This window comes from Gracilinanus agilis, chromosome 1 (assembly GCF_016433145.1).
Source record: "Gracilinanus agilis isolate LMUSP501 chromosome 1, AgileGrace, whole genome shotgun sequence".
Classification (NCBI taxonomy): Eukaryota; Metazoa; Chordata; class Mammalia; order Didelphimorphia; family Didelphidae; genus Gracilinanus; species Gracilinanus agilis.
In genome coordinates this window covers 655,417,604-655,436,466 of record NC_058130.1, presented here as the reverse complement: position 1 = coordinate 655,436,466, position 18,863 = coordinate 655,417,604, and the positions used below count along the sequence as shown (strand labels likewise).

Here is an 18,863-nt window from a genome sequence, read left to right as displayed (position 1 = left end):
AGGGAGACAAAACTTTACATACTTATAGGAAACTGCTCTGGAGAAGAGTGAAGAAATGATTGTCATCACATTCATTTTTTGGAGTAGAGTTTATCTTAATAAAGAAGGTCATACTGAAGCTATTTTATTTATGATGTATAAAATTCTAATAGGAAAATATTTAGGAGGAAGATGATATTCTCAGTGCCTATTTGTCTGATAACTGTACAAGGTACACCGTTTAAATATTACTCACATTTTCCAGGTGAATAGGTTGTCATTTACCCCATGGTTATAAAACTAATAAAAGAAATAGCCAAATCAGTATTGAAGCACTTTCATTATCATAGAGCTCGAAAGATATAATGGATATAAAAGGAGTTTGTAAACTCTAATGCCTTTATAAATACAACATATAATTATTATCATATATTGGGTATTTTCACTCCTCCTTCAGTTGGTTGGAATATGCATACATACAAACATACATATATAGTATATGTACATATATATTCTTGCAAATATCTATGTAAATGTTTTCCCCTCCAATACAATGTAAACCCTTTAAGAGTATGGATTATTTCATTTTTGTTTCCTATCCATAACACTTAACACACCCATGTACTTAGTAGACATTTAATAAATATTTGTTAAATTGAAATGGCATAACAGTAGGCATTAGCACCACCAGCACAAAATCCTGATATCCTAGAGCACATTTGAGGATTACTGAGTATTGCAAATTGGCTATAGCATGCATTATAATTCAGTGACAGTGATAGGGAAATTAATATTGCAGATTTAGGCCACAGTATAAATGCCAGTCTAAGAAATTTTGTTGACAGACAAATAGAGAAAGCAATTTTTGAATAGAAATTGCACAGTTGGAATGAGAAAAATAATCTGGCAAGTGTGTATGTGCTGGAGTAATGCAAGGAGGGACTAGAGGCCAGGCGATTTTGTAAGAACTCGGTTGTTTGCATTGGGAACTGAAAAGAAGAAATATGCATGAGAAACTATTGGCATGTGATCCATAGACAACTAAGATTTAGGGGTGATTGGATGGAAAAAATTAAAGATAACTTCAATATTGTGAATTGAATAAATAAAAGGGTAGCCTAAAATGCTGGAATAGAGAAATAAGCAGGAGGAGTTCACATGGGGGGAGATAATAATGAGTTATAGGCTAAGCCTACAGTAGATGAGTGGAACATCCAGATGAAAATATCTAGTAAGCTATATAGAAAGAAAAGACAGAATCTTGGGAGGTATAAGAATGTTAAATAAATATGTGGAGATAACAAAGGAGAAGGAACAGGAAGAATCCCCTTTAGGTAGGAAGAGAGTCAGGCCAGTATAGGGTCACAAGGTAAAGATAGGAAAGAATAGAAAGTAAAAGGTATATAGTTATGACAAATCCTATAAAAATTGAAAGGGAATAATAACTCAAAAAAAGGAATTTGAAGTCAGTTTTGAATTTAAAAAGTTTTGTTTATAAAAACAAAATAGATGTGACAATTGTTTGATTTGCATATTCTCAAATCTGACTTGACAGAAAAATATCTTTTGATTTACAATGTTTAAAATCTTTGACATTGAAGCTATGGAATATGATAAGTATTTTGTGGCACAATGCTTCTTTTAATATTATTTTTTTTTATTTTAAATGCTCCTTAAACCAGTAGGCAATATTTAGGCTAACTGCTTGTCAGACTATAGATTCGTTTAATTAGATCTGTTTTCTAAGTGCATTATGAAGGTATAAAAAGTAATGAGTTGATCACTTGGGAAAATATACTTTCATTATTTATTCACTAAATTTAGCAATGCCTAGTATTATTCATAGCATTAATATAGTATCAAAATATGTGAAGTGATATCTATAAGCCATTAACTTGAAAGGGGAATCTTCCTGATTTATTAGCTAAATAAATTAATTATATGAACATGAGGTTCAGAACAAAGATATTTCTATTAGGTTGTGTCAACTTGCCTACTCATATAGCAAAGAAATTTAATCATTAAAATATTTAATAAAATTTATCCTAAGGTTTTATTCCTATGTTGAAACTATGTTAAAATTAAGGACACCACAGACAAACATTAAAAATTATAGCTACTAGTAAGAGATGAAAAAAAATGTTGGCTTCTTCAGAATAAGGGAAAAGGGATGACAGCAAATATGCTATAATAAATAATGGTTAGTCTATGCATAAACTGTGGTATCTCCTTTATAATGTGCCAGGTGTTCTTTGCGTAAGGCTATTTTGGATGCATAATAGAGAAAAAGGATGGGATGAAATGAGATAAATCATGGGGAAAGAGAATAATTCCTCTTGTACAATTTAAAAGCTGAATTTTTTATGAGATTATGGCCCTCCTTGTTCTTGTGATTGAGCTGAAACTTAAGGAACAAAAAGTGCCTTTAAATACACCTTTGAAAGTCTTAATGACTATATTCCAATATGACCAAAACTTTCAACCAGAAGTAGTAGAAGTATGACATAAGTGAAATATGGATTTAAGGACTACTGGACTATGGAGAACAATAACAGGCAGCTGAGTGGTTCAGTGAGTGCCAGACATGATGTCAGGAATACTTAAATTTGAATCTGATGTCAGATACTTGCTAGCTGTATGATTTGGGTCAATTATTTCAACCTGTTAGCCTCATCTGCAAAATGGGGATAATAATGTCACTTAGTTCCTAGGGTTATTGTGTGGATAAAATAAGGTGATAATTGAAAAGTTCTCTGCAAACCTTAAAACACCATGATGAATGATTAGTAAGGGTAATATAAAATCAGTCTGGAAACACAGGGGAAATCAGATTTTGGGTCCCAGAATGTTGTCACAATGTTTACCACTCAAAAGATTTTATAATTTGTTTGTAATACTTCATCATTTAAAATTTAGAAAGCACTTTTTCAGAAAAATTTATGAAGTAGTTAACATAAAGATTATATTCATTTTACAGATGAGGATATCTATAAACTAGAATAATATGATAACCTAAAAAGAATAATAGCATAACCTAAAATAGTTTAGAAAATTCAAACAAAAATGATATTGCAGAATAAAATAGTGTTAGATAATTGCAATGATTTTCCTAGAATGGAAAGGATAGTCAGTGTTGAAATAAAGATTTACATTCAGATCTCTTCTAAATACAAATCTTGAGTTTTTCTTTACATTATACTATATTTATAGAAAGAACTATGAATTCAGCATCAGAAAACTTTTGTTCAATTTTAGAATCTAGTATTGTCATGTCATGACTTCAGGCAAACTTTTTAAAGTGTCTGGAACTTAGTTTTTTTTTTTTTTATCTCTAAAACAAAGGCATTGAACTAAATGCCACTTGTTTCAAAGGTTCCAAATGATTGAAAATCCTAAGATTTTTGAAATGTTGTTAAATATTTCAGTAGATATAGTCTTGTATAATTCTGATCTTAGGGACAGATATCATGCACTGAGCTTTTATACCAATGGGCATTCAATTGGAATGAAACAGAATAAGAATTTACATGATATTTATTCTGTGCCAAGCATTTTTAGGCTCTTTACATGTAATATAGTATTAGGTCCTCAAAATCGTTTAGTGATATTGTTGTTTTATTATATGTATCTAATTCTGTAGGTGAGGAAATAGGAACATGGAGGTAAAATGACAAATTCAAACATCTTATGTATTCAAATAAAATGTTTTCAAATAAAATGCAGTTAAAAAGGAAGTTTTCAGCCATATTAAGCAAAGATTCTCTGTCTTCCAAAGAGATGCTAGTTATGTAAAATCTAAGTAGTGTTATGAGGAAATTAGAAGTTGTAAGTAATAAACATGAGTTAGCAAGTAGAGCTGTCAGGCAAGTGCTGAAAGTTCCTATCATGGAACAGTGAGAAGGGAAGAGATGCTTTTCCTGAGAGACTCTCTGGTGTAGCTGATGGCAGTTAGGACGTTGCTTAACTGTCTGAAGTGAAGAGCCCAGGAAAGTGGATTGTTTCCTTGAAAAACGATCTGGCCTGTGAGGAAGACCAGGTAGAGGAATGAATTTAGTTCTGGTTGGTGAATATGCCAGACTAGTTCAGCTCCCTGACTTCTTCTCCTCGTGGATTTATTTGCTGTGGTTCCTGGAAAGCTGAGATCATCACTGGAGCTGAAGAGGGCACTACAGTGAGATATCCATTCTCCTTCTGACCTTACAGGCTTGACCTGACAACCTGTGTTAGTTTAATGCTTTGTCCCACCTTCCAGTCCCTTGAACTTATCCATAGACAATTAGATTTAGAGTGACCTTTCCCTTTAGACCTACCCCTTAAACTCATTATTAAATTGTTTAATTTACTTCCTGTGACTTCCTCAACCCCAAGAAAGGACCCACAGAAAGATAACTTTCAAACCCTGATTTTCCCTGGCTTGAGTAGTGACCAGTAAGTGTCAACTGATATTTACCAGTTTGTGTGTCATTACCCATTTCCCACATCCCTTGTGTAGGTTTTAGTGCATCTTGTGTATCCTATCACTTGTGGGTTTGTGGCTGTGGTCTTGATTGTGTTTGACATCCTCGTGTTTCATCTATTTTCCCAACCCACATATTCCAGTTACTTATTTCAGTGGGGAGGACAGTAATTTGTGTGTAGCTACAGAGAAGTAAGACAAAAATTAAATTCCTCCCCTCCCATGTTGCAGTGTTACTAAGCACATGTTCAGGATCGAGATCTCATAGGTCAACTTGCTATTTGAGTTGTGATAGCTAAATTAATTTAAAATTCCTTAATTCTCCTAAAAGATAGCAGTAGTACCATTTAGATTTCCCTGGATATTTACTAAGTAACAGGAGAAGGAAAGGGTGAAGCCAGTGAACTTTGAGCTTCAGTCCTACAACTATATGAGGAACATAATATACTCCATGATTAAACAGTCAAGGGAATTCATTGATAGAAGACAAACATGGAAGCTCAATTATATGGAGAAATAATCTAGAAAATTCAAGCAAAAATATTACAGAATAAAATTTCAATTTGAATAAAAATGTTTATTGAAATCTTGTGTTTTTTCCATCACCACTGCTTTCCTCCTTTTCTTCAGTCTTCCCTTCTAACAAATATTTTTTTAAAAAGTTTCAAATCATGAAGATGAAGCAAAACTAGTAAACATATAAACAATGACTACCTTTTCTATAGTATTCCAAGACAATAATATCCACCTCTGAAAAAGGAGAAAGAAACTTTCTCATATCTCTCTGATGATGCGAAGGTTGGTTATTATAATTGTATATCTTTCAGTTTTGATTTTGGGGTTATTTTTATTTCCATTTCCATTGCTAAAAACATTGAATAATTCATTTCCCTGGTTTTGCTTACTTCACTTTTTAAGAATTTATGTAATTCTTCCCTTTTATATTGGTGTTTGTCATGTCTTATACTACAGTATTATTCCACTACATTCATGTAAAATAACTGGCTTACTCACCTTGCAATTGATGAATACTTTGTATATCATCCCCTAATAGAGATATTAATACATATGTATTTTCTCATTTGTAACTTCTCTTTTTCTAGATTCAATAATTTTGTACATGTAAGAACCTTTTAATTTCACAAAATTAAAGTTATTTTATCTTCCATATTTGTTTTTCATTCTTTTATTAAGAATTTACCCTATGGCCATGAATTGGGAAAGTTAAATTTCTATTTTATTTATGGGATTATTTTCTCTTTTCCATAATATGCCCATTTAGGGTTTATTATTGTGTATGATCTTAGATGGTATTCTAAATCTAATTTTTGCCAGAATATTTTATAATTTCTTCTGAAATTCTTGTCAGATAAGGGAGTTCTTTGCAAAGCAATTTATGACTTTGTATTTATCATACATTAGGTTAAAAATAATATACATGACTAGAAAAAGAAGTTGATTATGTAGTGGAAAAGAGTGATGGAATCATTTTTAAGCAGCTTAAATCTCTCCATAGTAAGTTTCAAAACAAAACAACTTTCACTAATACATTTTGGTTCAGAAATGAATTTCATTTTTTATATATTTAATAATTATTATAAATTATACTGAAATCAAAGCAAAGAAGAAACATTAGAATTTAATTTTTAACTGTTAGGAAAAAGTGAATTATTATAGGCATAAAAAGTAATTATTCTTACAAATAAATTTTAAAAATTGAAATTTGAGATCAAAATAGTGAAGTAAAGGCATGGATACCTCCAAATTCCCCTCCAAACAGCTTAAAGATAATGCCTCAAAATGAATCTTTAGCAAGAGAACCAACAAATGGACAGGGTGAAATAATTTTCTAGGCCAATAAAACTTAAAATTCAGCAGGAATGATGTGTCTCACTGGACTAAGAATGGAGCACATTCCAGAGCTCTCTGACTACAGATGGGGAAGAGGTTGGACGACTAATCAGAAGTCCCAGAATGAGAAGGAATATTACCATGCCAGAAGAACAGTAACCCTGGTCACTTGTTGGTGCTTTTTGTTGTTTGTAGAACAGAGTTCAGAAGAGCAATGACCACACCTCTCCTTATACCCTAACACCCTGGATGCCTAGGAGGTATGTGTGGTATTCAGTGGGGAATAACATCTCTGGGGCAAAATCTTCCCAAGTCCTTTTCAGGGTTGATCATCTACTTTTGGTGTCATCACCGAACTCTCACCTCTGCTTTCAAGAAATCGTAGCATACACAGCAGCCTCATCCTGGCTAAATATCTTGGCTAGGGGATGGGTGGGATAAACCAGGTTGGTACTAATCAACAAGCCTCAAACCTATCAGTGAGTTAGTGGAATGTCTTCCATGAGCATGCAACGACTTCTCTCAGCAGAATTTCCAGGTGAAAATAATTTGTGACCATGAATGGGGCTAAAAAAGGTGGTTTAGAAAGCTTAATGTTTGATCAGATATTGAAGATGCCAAAGTATTCCATTGTATCCTAGGCCATTGAGTTGCCCTGTATTTTCTGAACTTTGATGAATCTGGAAGAGAAAATAAAACTGATGACTTTATACAAATGTACCTCACTTAAAACCAATTCAATAGGTTACAAAATAAAGCAACATAAATCATCACCATTTCTATTTACCACCAACAAAATCCAATAGCAAGAGATAGAAAAGGGAATTCCATTGAAAATAACTACAGACAATATAAAATATCTGGGGTCATGCCTATCAAAACAAACCCAGCAAATATGTTAAAACAACTACAAAATGCTTTTAACACAAATAAAGTTGGAGCTAAATGGAAGTGGAGTGCAGTGTGGCAGAGCAAGGCAGTCTCACTATGGCAATAAGCCTTATGGCAGCTAACAAATCAGTAATAGTTTTCAGATGGAAAAGGCAGAGTGGTGTCACCAGAGTGACAGCTAGTCAGAAGGATACTACAGGTGTCCATCTGCAGACTCTGCATGCAAGACTCTTGTTGCACTTCTCATATGCAGGCCTGATCTGAGCCCTGGATTATAGTTTCAGTGTTAGAAAATTAACATACACCAAGGCTTGCTGCCACAGGGAAGCAGGCGACCCTGGTCAAGTTTCCAAGGTAGGTGTAAAAGAGTGCTTCTGGTTGCTCACAGAGCAGAGCACAGGCTGGAAGAGAATTAAATACACCTCTCATTACATCAGACAGCCTTGTAAGAACTAAAATCTTATAGCCCTTAAGAAAAGAACTGAAGACAGCTGTACAAACAACCAGTACTCTTACCCCATAGAAACAGCCCAAATTTGACAGTATTTTTAAGTGGAAATAATGAAAGAGGCTAGAAAAAGAGTAAACAAAGAATGAAATTCAATATGTAGTTATTTTTGTGACAAACAAGATAAAAATACAAACTTAGAAGAAGACAGAGAAGTCAATGCTGCTGTATCCATAGTCTCCAGGAAAAAAAATATGAATTAGTCTTAAATCACCCTCCCCATCACCACCAAATTAATGGAGTAGCTCAGAAAGGATTTTAAAAATAAAATAGGAAATGTAATAGAATAACTGAAGAAAAAAATGGGACCAATATAGGAAATTCATGAAAAAAAGCAACAACAGCTTGGTAAAGAAGGAACAACAGAATACTGAGGAAAAGAACACCTTAAAAATATAGAAGACCAATTAGTAAAAGAAGTACAAAAATCCACTGAAAGGAAGAAATTCCTAAAAAAAGCAGAATTGGTCAAATTCTGCTTTTTTAGGAAGTTCTCTTCATGGGAAAAGGTATATAGAAATTCAATGAAGAATAATGTCTTAAAAGGCAGGATCAGCTATAAGGGAAAAAGAAGTACAAAAATTAAAGAGGAAAAGAACTCTTTAAAAGGTAGAATTGGTGGGGGCAGCTGGGTAAATCAGAGGATTGAGAGTCAGCCCTAGAGACGGAAGGTCCTAGGTTCAAATCCAGTATCATTCACTTCCCAGCTGTGTGACCGTGGGCAAATCACTTGACCCCCATTGCCCACCCTTACCACTCTTCCACCTAGGAGCCAATACACAGAAGTTAAGGGTTTAAAGAAATAAAAATAAAAATAAAAGATAGAATTGGTAGAGTAAAGTTAGGTTGCTCAGTTGATTGAAAGTCAGGTCTAAAGGTAGAAGGTCCTGGATCATTTAATTCCCTTTGCCTATCCCTAACTACTGTTCTTCTTTAGAACCAATATGTAGTATTGAATCTAAGATTAAAGTTAAGGACTAAAAAAAAAGCTTAACTGACCAAATGGAAAAGGAGATACAAAAGCTTACTACAAGAAATATTGTGAGTTTCCAGGAAGATGGTGTCTTAGACAGAGTGAATCTTAAAACCTCCACATCTTTACAAATCAAGATAGAAAACAATGCGCTTTGAGAAGAAAGAGGACCAAATCTAATAACAGAACAGAGCAGGGGAAACTCTACTGCAGCACAACTAAAGAGGTAGGCTAAGAAAAAGGCTTTAATTCTTGAACTGTCAGGTCAGAGGGCATAGAAGGGGAATCCCAAGATTCCTTCCCCATGTGCTGTGTGGAGTCTCCAGAGGCCTGGAGAGAGAGCCTTGCTGGCACCTGACTCAGGGAGATAAACACAGGCACTGGAGAAGTGACTGGAGGAGAAAAACAGAGAAACACAGCAAAAGCACCTGAAAGAAGGTGGCTTAGAGTGAGCCAATCCCCATATCCCAGACACCTTGGCTTCCATATACAGAGATAGAGAATGCAGGTCTTCAAGAGGAGAGAAAACCAGATCAAACACAGTGGACATCGCAGGGGGAACCAACTGCTAGAGAGTTCAGTTCAGCAAAAAAGCTCCTTCTTGTCCCCCCACAGTTTTTTGTTTGTTTGTTTGTTTGATTGTTTTTCCCTCTTCTCCAGGTTTTAGCCTCAGGGCAGATTAAGCATTAACATTAATCCAATCAATACAGAATTAATCCCAACAATTAGAGAGAGAAGAAGTTTTTAGAGGGCAGAGAAAGTAACTACAAACATCCATTGCCAGTTGAGGGAAGATCTTTCATCAAAGATTATTAAATATATCTGCTCAAATTAGAGAACAAGGAAGGAAAAAATATGAGTAAGCAACAGAGGGAAGAACAATCAGATCCACTGGGGCAGAGAATTGATTCAAGCCTATAGAGAATTAGAAGGGTAACAAACAGACTCCTGTGGAGTGAAGCAATACTAGGGAGGAAGAGGGCTTGGAGGGGAGTGTGCTTAGCTTTAAAGAACAATAAGAGAGGAATAAGAAGGGAGGGGGGAGAAAGAGGAGGACAACAAGGGAGGAGAATATAGGAACTGATTAAAAAAAACACTGGTATAGAAGGAAAAAGTGAAAGAAGAAAGACAGGATTAGGAGAGAGAATCAAAATGTCTGGGAATGCACAGTTGATAATTATAACTTTGAATGTGAATGGGATGAACTCACCCATAAAACAAAAGCAAATAGCAGTGGATTAGAAACCAAAATCCAAACATATGTTGTCTACAAGAAACATACATGAGACAGACATACATACATAGAATGAAAATGAGAGGATGGAGCAAAATCTTTTGGGCTTCAAATGAGAAAAAGAAGGCAGGGGTGGCTATCATGATTTCTGACAGAGTCAAAGTAAAAATAGATAAGATTAAAAGAGATAGTTAAGGTAACTACATTCTAATAAAAGGCAGTATAAACAATGAGGAAATATCAGTACTCAATTTGTATGCATCAAATGGTATAGCTTCCAAATTTCTAAAGGAGGACCTAGTGGAGCTCATGGATGAAATAGATAGAAAAACCATACTAGTGGGGGACCTCAACCTTCCCCTATCATATCTAGATAAATCAATCCAAAAAATAAATAAGAAAGAGATAAGAGAGGTGAATGAAACCCTAGAAAAATTAGAGTTAAAAGATATATGGAGAAAAATGAATAGGGACAAAAAGGAATACACATTCTTTACAGCAGCACATGGAACATTCACAAAGATAGACCATGTAATAGGGCATAGAAACATGGCAAACAAATGCAAAAAAGCAGAAATAATAAATGTAACCTTCTCAGATCATAATGCAATAAAAATAGTTTTTAGTAATAATACGTGGAGAGGCAAACCAAAAACTAATTGGAAATTAATTAATATGATTCTCCAAAATAATTTAGTGAAAGAACAAATCCCAGAAACAATTAATAATTTCATTGAAGACAATGACAATGATGAGACATCTTACCCAAACCTATAGGATGCAGCCAAAGCAATTCTAAGGGGAAAATTTATATCACTGAGTGCAAATATTAACAAATTAGGGAGGGCAGAGGTTAATGAATTAGGCATGCAACTTGAAAACTAGAAAATGAACAAATTAAAAACCCTCAGATGAAAACTAAATTAGAAATACTAAAAATCAAAGGAGAAATTAATAAAATCAAAAGTAAAAGAACTATTGAATTAATAAATAAGACTAGAAGCTGGTATTTTGGAAAAAAACAGATAAAATAGACAAAGTACTGATTAATCTAATTAAAAAAGGAAAGAAGAAAACCAAATTAACAGTATCAAAGATGAAAAGGGAGACCTCACCTCTAATGAACAGGAAATTAAGGCAATCATTAAAAACTATTTTGCCCAATTTTATGGCAATAAATCTAGCACCCTAGGTGACATGAATGTATATTTACAAAAATATAAATTGCTTAGATTAACAGCAGAAGAAATAGAATACTTAAATAATCCAATATCAGAAAAAGAAATTGAATAAGCCATCAAAGAACTCCTTAAGAAAAAATCAGCAGGGCCTGATGGATTCACAAATGAATTCTATCAAACATTCAAAGAACAATTTAATCCAAATACTATACAAATTATTTGGTATAATAAGCAAAGAAGGAGTCCTACCAAATTCCTTTTACGACACAATTATGGTACTGATTCCAAAGCCAGGTAGATCAAAAACAGAGATAGAAAATTACAGACCAATCTCCTTAATGAATATAGATGCAAAAATCTTAAATAGAATACTAGCAAAAAGACTCCAGCAGGTGACCAAGAGGTTTATCCATCATGATCAAGTGGGATTTGTACCAGGAATGCAAGGATGATTCAATATTAGGAAAACCATCCACATAATTGACCATATCAACAAGCAAACCAACAAAACCTACATGATTATCTCAATAGATGCTGAAAAAGCCTTTGACAAAATACAACATCCATTCCTACTGAAAACACTAGAAAGTATAGCAATAGAAGGTCCTTTCCTAAATATAATAAATAGTATATATCTAAAACCATCAGCAAGCATCATATGCAATGGGGATAAATTAGAAGCCTTTCCTATAAGATCAGGAGTAAAACAAGGATGCCCATAATCACCTCTAATATTTAACATTGTACTAGAAACCCCAGCAGTAGCAATTAGAGAAGAAAAAGAAATCGAAGGTATCAAAATAGGCAATGAAAAGACTAAGCTATCACTCTTTGCAGATGATATGATGGTCTACTTAAAATATCCTAGAGAATCAACTAAAAAGCTAGTAGAAATAATCAACAACTTTAGCAACATTGCAGGATACAAAATAAATGCACATAAATAATCAGCATTTCTATATATTTCCAATACATCACAGCAGCAAGAGGTAGAAAGAGAAACCATTTAAAATCACTCTAGACAATATAAAATACTTAGAAATCTATCTACCAAAACAAACACAGGAATTATATGAAAACAACTACAAAACACTTTCCAAACAATTAAAACTAGATCTAAAGAATTGGAAAAACATTGACTGCTCATAGGTAGGACGAGCTAACAATAAAAAATGACCATTCTACTCAAATTAATTTACTTATTTAGTGCAATACCTATCAAACTACCAGAAAACTTTTTTACTGAATTAGAAAAAGCTATAACAAAGTTTATTTGGAAGAGCAAAAGATCAAGAATATCAAGAGAAATAATGAAAAAAAAAAAACGTGAAGGAAGGTGGCCTAGCAGTACCAGATATTAAGCTATACTATAAAGCAGTGGTCATCAAAACAATATGGTACTGGCTAAAAGACAGAAGGGAGGATCAGTGGAATTGACTTGGGGTAAGTGACTTCAGCAAAACAGTCTATGATAAGCCCAAAGAACCCAACTTTTGTAACAAAAATCCACTATTTGACAAAAACTGCTTGGAAAATTGGAAAACAATATGGGAGAGATTAGGTTTAGATCAACATCTCACATCCTACACTAAGATAAATTCAGAATGGGTGAAAGGCTTGAATATAAAGAAGGAAACTGTAAATAAATTAAGTGAACACAGAATAGTATACTTGTCAGATCTCTGGGAAAGGAAAGATTTTAAAACCAAGCAAGAATTAAAAAAATATTTTAAAAAGTAACATATATAAATAATACCCTTTCTTTCCAACCTCCTCCCTCCTTCCCCACTCACCTCCTTCTTTCTCCCCTCCCCGGTTTTTCAAATGCTTCATCCTTCCTTGAGTGGAATTCTAATAATCTAGAAACTCACCTTTCACTAATGAGGTAAAAACTTATCAAGTTTCCCCTATGAAATATAGTCCTTATTAATCATCCCTTACACTGTAAATCAGTATGACTTCTCATTTTCTGAGTTTTACCCTCTTAACTTTTAAAACTATTACAAGAAAGTAAAGGACCAAGATGCCCGTTCTCAAAACTGTCTTCCATATAAACTTTTATCTTTGAAAATTGTGTTTTTATACTCATATTTTGCCATTCTTCATTAAAAACAGTTCTCTAATCCTTTTTAAAACCATCTAACTTGAATACAAATGAGGCATCATACATACTTTATGATCTAATAAGATATTTAATAGAGCTAAGCACAGCGCCCTGTACCCAAGAAGGTATTGAATTATTGTGTTTTCTCTTCTCTTTCCTAATTACAAGTGAATTTATCTTTGATGTTTGTGACTTTTATGTTATAAAATTATCAATACTATTTGATGACCACTATATACTAGCAGTTTAAAAAAATTAAACAAAATCATTTTCTCCTTTTTTCAGGCTATTAACTTTTAAAATGTAAAAGGTAAGATTTTACATCCTTAACCAATTAGTTTTCTTTATCAGAACATATACTTCTCTTCCCTTTATAAGTAACTGTTTAATATACAAAGGATGTACCTTGAAGAGACTACTTTCCATTAGTCTATTGATGCCATTTAATATTAATATTTAAGCATTACTACTTTAAGACTAAGTTATAAGCAAGTTTCTGGTCTGTACAATACAGGGAATTTCTATCCTAAAGGTTCCATATTTTGCTGGAAATAAATATCTAGAACAACTATCATTGGGGTCTCTGTTATAATCATTATTGACATAATCCATCACGTTAAAGTATTTTTCTCACAGAAAACCTGTGAAGTAGACAGTACAATGTAATTTTACCTTCACATTTCAGAGACAGTTTAGAATTCAGAGTTTTTAAGTGACTTGCCCAATGTGATACATTTATGTCAGAACGAGGGATCAGTTTGAGAATCAAAATAGTTCATAAGATCAAAGATTTAATGCTAGAAGAGACTCCAGAGGTTATCCATATGCTTTATCAGAGATTAAATAATTGAATATAATCTTTAAAAAGATATTTCTTAAGGTAATGATGTGGCCTTTTCTATAACATCTGTCGATGAAAATCACACAATGAAAAACAGCAGTTCTCTAATTACTGTTCATCTTTATCAGTATAAAAAGTTACCATACTGGGAGTTCTATACCCAAATAAAATTACAGATCTTTATTCTACAGTTGAAGAAACTAAAATACTAATAGGTTAAGTGAGATCCTTTAGGTTAATGGTTAGTCTCTAAAATAGAATTTGAACCTTCCCTGATGCTAAGTACAAAGTCCCATCCAGCCTACCAATCTGCCTCTCAAATTATCCTCTAAAATTGAAGAATAAGAACTATTGCAAGGATTGACTTCAGAGGCAATTCATGTAAAATTTTAAAATTCAGGAGATTATAAGAGTTTTGCACATATCTGTCCTTTGAGATGAATGTATTATTCTAACATTTATGATGGACTAAAAATGCTAACATTACAGAGTCTCCAAGTAGGAAGGGACCTCAGGGGTCATTTAATCTATCCTTGAACTGTGATTAAAATTCAAAAACATAAAACCTTGAACAAGCTCTATGGTTATAATAAGCTACTACTGAGACTTTAATGGATACTATGGCACCACCTGCTCTTATTTAGGAGAAAAGAATAAATGCTATTAAGCCAATACTCATCCACAGTTGTCAAAAGCACTGTCCAAAATCAAAAGGAATTTAAGGTTAGCGGCCAAAGCTCTGAAAACCTCTTTTAGACTCTCTAACAATTGCTGTGATACATATAATTTCTTGCGAGTGATAGGATAATTTTTTAGTAATGTAAGGAATTGTGATTTTATCCAATCAGCACCTCAGTCCTCCTAGGAAAACCCTGCTACATGTCCTTCATTCATTTCATTAGAGGTCACTTTGAGAGCCAGGAATGTATAAAGCTTTTTAATCATAGGTTCAATTTTTATTTAGAAAAGACACTCATTTAACTGATGGGCAAACTGATGACCAAAATGATAAAGTGGCTTGCCTATGGTAATGTACCTAGTTCTGTGCCAGAGCTATTATTGAAACCCCGGTTTTCCTAGTTTGAAGTCTAGCATTATCTCCACTATGCCATGCTGAAATGAATAAAACTGAATACATCACTGAGCTCACCATAGGCAACTCCTTCCATTCCTCAAATCCTCCCCATTAATCATAGGTAGCATAGGTTTCAGTCAGTAAGCCTAAAATCCAACAATGCTAATCTTCCTCCCATTTATTTCCAGGGAGAAACCAACCATCATAATGCTATTGAACTCAAAGCAATCACCAAAATTAAAAAATATATATACACTTTCACACACTCTTTTTGATGATGTTGGTGGTGGGGAGGAGTGAGTCAGTTTCCTTTGTGATGAACACTCTAGCTTGATAGTTACATGACTCAAGCAAATGATGTAGTACCAGACAGAAAGAACCTGGATATTTTTTTTCCTTGTTGAAGTGATCCTAGTTTTGGAATTCCACCATATCGTAGTATCTAGGGAAGCAATATGGAGATTTTTCACTATGGGGCATAAACACTCTGATCCTTTCCAACTTATTAAAGATGCTATTTTCCCATATCCTTTCTTCCTATATGCTCAGTTCAACATTTAATTTACATTATGCCAGTCTTTATTGTTTCTAATTTTCTTCTTTATTATGAATTTAAAAATCATTAAACACAACCTTTGGCTTTTTTTAAATTTTATTTTTATACTAGTTCTAGTTCTTCCTTGTGGGCCCAAAGCAGGGGTTGGCAACTTATGGCTCTTGAGTCATATTTGGCTCCACCTCCTGAGCAGCCAGTCCGGGCAGAGCCCCAGGATGTGCCTCAGGGGGCCCTTCAGCCCCCGCCCCATATTCCAGCGCCTTCCACCTCCATCCTCCTCCTTCTGCAGGTGTTTATGGCTCTCACAGCCAAAAAGGTTGCCGACTATTGGCACAAAGGCTCTCTATCTGCCCAAATAATTTATACTACAGAATTAAATTTTATAGTCTTTAAAATATATTTTAAAATAGCACTTGATATAGCTATGTGAGAAAACACTATATGGAAAAGACTTTTGTTTGCTTTTCTTTCAAAAAAATCACAGATAATTAAAACAAGAAATCTTCATTTGCATGCATGTAATATTTAACATGTAAGAATTATTATTTAATTATAGAAATGGTTATAATATTATTCAACTACAAATATAATTATTATTTTGAAATCATTGCCTTACATCTTAGAATCAATACTGCTTATCGGTTCCAAGATGGAAGAGTGTGGTAAGGGCTGGGCAATGAAGGTTATGTCTTGACCAGTGTCACACAGGAAGGAAATGTCTGAGGCCAGATTAAACCCCAGGACTTCTCATTTCTAGATCTTGGCTCTTAATCTACTGATTCACTAGCTGCCCCCTACTATACATATTAATAACATTGCAGAATCCTAGGGTCCAAGAGTTGGAAGAGACCTGAGAGATCTAAGTTCCTCCTGTAATTCCCATCAGAATATATGACACATGTGGATGGAGTGAGCCCTCAGGATTGACCCATGGCTCCCAGCCCCAAGATTCAATACCTCCCAGGCCTGATTTTCTCTTCATCACAGATACCTTATTGTGAAAATTATGCTAAGTCTTTGGGACATGGTTTAAAAAAAAGAAAGCTAGCAAGTGAAATATGCAATAAAAACCTGAAATCAACAAAAGAGGCTTATACTCTATTCCATGATGATAGTGATTATTTTCACAGATCCTAAGAGAAAACAGAGAACAACTGGATACCTTTATCCATCTTTGATGACAAAGAAACAGGAAAAACTCAGGATAATAAGACTGAAACTAGAGATGTATTGAAACCTTTGAGGAATGTGATCCTTTAAAATAGGTCATATATTGAATCATTTCATTTGGAAGGTACAAGGTACAAATTCTATAGTAGAATCTATGAACATCATCAGAGTATCTAAATAACCATACTTTTGGTTCTGAAAATATTAAAGTAGAATGGAAATAAATCACAAGTTATCTATCTCAGTTAGTGCAGAAGAAGTAGAATATAGCACAAGCAAAGCATTCATAGGACCTATTTACAAAAGTCCTGAAGAAAATAAATGAGACAAAAGAAAACAGCACACAAAAAATTCATTGGTGGACTGGAAAACAAATAGAGCCTTTCTTCTAATTAACTGGCCATAGGCAATGAGTTATATCAATTTTAAAAAGAAATTCAGGAGCTTGAGAGTGAAAAAGAAAATTTGAAAGGCAATTGTCAGAAATTTAAAACTCCTCAGGAACAATTTAGTTCATTTTATCAAGGCCTTTATAATGAAAACTTAAAATCTGATGAAGAAAACAAAGATACTTGGTTTAGTAATATACAATCACCTCCTAATATTGAACAATGGTTTGGTAATGATCCAGTTGTTTGGAATACTGAATATTCAATTAATGGACAAGTAGAACCTATATTTTTAAACAATCCAATTCCTTCCTTTAGGCCTGAATGGCAACCATTGGAATCCTCTTTAGTTCTTCATGGACTTTTTCCTTCTCGGTTCAATTATCATTTAAATGTTCAAAGATTTCATCCCTCTCCATCTCCACCACCAAATGTTTTTCAAGCTCAAGATGTTAAATTATGTTATATGTACAAAGGATATAATGTAAATAGTGGAACAAATTGGAATTGTCTAACATTTGATCAGACTAACAAATATTCTGATTGTGAGGGGAATACTAGTAGCACACAGGTCTCTAGAAATGGATGCAATAAGCAAGATGGATGAGAGAGTAATGGTCTCTGTGAAACAAGAGAATAATCTTGGGAAGACCTTTCTCTATTCCGGATGGAAAAAAAAAAAAACAGACAGGCTTTTAAACCAGCAGTTCAATGAGGAAAAGCTAAAGAGACTAATTATCCTTTTAAGAGATCTGCCTGGATCAGGAAAAACAACACTATCTTCTGTTCTGCTTGGTCAGAATCAGAGCAGCATTCTCTTCAGCACTGATGATTACTTTGGCATCAAAATGGGTACACATATGATGTTAAACGAATTGGTGATGCTCATAACTGGAGCCAGAGGAGAGCAAAGAAAACTATTGATCAGGGAAGATGCCTAGTAATAATAGCTAACAGCTTGGGAAATGAAACCATATGTGGAAATAGCTATAGACAAAGGGTACTGAGTGGAGTTACATGAACCTGAAACATGGTGGGAATTTGATCCTGAGGAATTAGAAAAGAGGTATAAATATGGGGTGTCTTGTGAAAAGATTGCTCAGATTTGAATCATTATGAATTTGAAATGTTCTGTTGTAATGAACTCATTGGAATTTCCACATAGGAGGTCTGAGAGACTTCAAAGACAGAGGTGGGGAGGCTGTCCAAACGTATAAAATAATTTTGATGTTACAATATAGCTGCTTTCAAGCAAAATGAACTTGTGGCTTCTGCTTTAAAAAAAATTGGGACTTTTTGGAGGTTTTTAAATAGGTTCTATTCTAACAACAACAAAAAAGAACCACCATTAACCTACAGAGCGTGTTCCCAGAAAATAGTTTAAATTTTAAAATATAAATAAAAAATTGTATATAAAATTGTAAAAAAAAAAAAAAAGAATATTTGACACATGGTCACCTAGCAACTACTTTGGAGAACCTAAGAAATGGAGAATAAACTCAAGCTACACTCACACAAAAAGGAAGGTCCTAACCCCTTTTGGGACAGTTCTAATTAGTGGGGAGGTGCTGTTATTGTTCTTCCTTTTCATTACATTAATTCTAAATCATTTTCACTTCAACCTAGACTCTTGGTTGCTAGTTCTACCTACTGAA

At 33.8% G+C, this 18,863-nt stretch overlaps 1 pseudogene; it reads left to right on the top strand.

The window, feature by feature from the left end:
* The first annotated feature begins 17,674 nt into the window (after positions 1–17,674).
* On the top strand, positions 17,675–18,317 carry LOC123255284 (annotated as a pseudogene).
* Positions 18,318–18,863: the final 546 nt, after the last annotated feature.